This window comes from Lactuca serriola, chromosome 7 (genome assembly GCF_051521515.1).
Source record: "Lactuca serriola cultivar US96UC23 chromosome 7, Lser_US96UC23_V15, whole genome shotgun sequence".
Taxonomy (NCBI): Eukaryota; Viridiplantae; Streptophyta; class Magnoliopsida; order Asterales; family Asteraceae; genus Lactuca; species Lactuca serriola.
The window spans coordinates 173,283,813-173,284,709 of NC_136414.1; positions in this window are offsets into that span (position 1 = coordinate 173,283,813).

Here is an 897-nt window from a genome sequence, read left to right on the forward strand (position 1 = left end):
GTTAATGTTAAATACTTACAGTTAAATCTTAAAACACATGATTATAAAAATAAAACTAGAAGTAACTGACAAAAATATATTTATTTTAATAATCATTTCTTTTAACATGTTCAAGTATTTACAAGAAATAAATAAATAAATAAATAAATATATATATATATATATATATATATATATATATATATATATATATATATATAGAGAGAGAGAGAGAGAGAGAGAGAGATGTGGGTTCAATTGAGAAAATAAAAAAAGGTTGAGAATGGGGGAATCATTCTCAGCCACTCATTTATCTAAGCATAAAAATACACGGTGGCAAACTCGTAAATATGTTAATAACCTTCAATGTCAAATACGTAATTATAGAGAATTCGATAACTGTTCGTTCATCCTCAAAATTTCTCCTCCAGCTTTCAACAATCATCCAAATTTTTTCAACTAAACCATCATCAATGTCATCCAGTGTTAATCAATCATCAATATTCGTAGCTGAGAGGTTCGTCGTTCAAGACAAATTCGCAACCCAAATTCATCAATTTCATCGATTTGTTAAAGTTTAGAACTGGAATTTCCCAGATTCGCAAACGAAATCAGTTGGAATCGGAATTTCTTCGCTGTTCATGAAATTGGAATCGAAGTTCTGGACTCGCAGTCACGGTCGACATTGAAGGACTCAGAATCGGTACTCACAGGTTCCTAATCGGATTTTTGGAAATCAAAATCAAAATGAGAAATCGATCAAACATAGGTGTCGCATCTGAAGTCGAAATCGGAAGTATATGATGATTTGGAATTGATAACTTGATGTTTTTAACATTTTTAAAATAGTTAACTTGTATGCACTCCAACTGTTTGATGAAATGCATAAACTAAATTACCACATTATATTCATATATG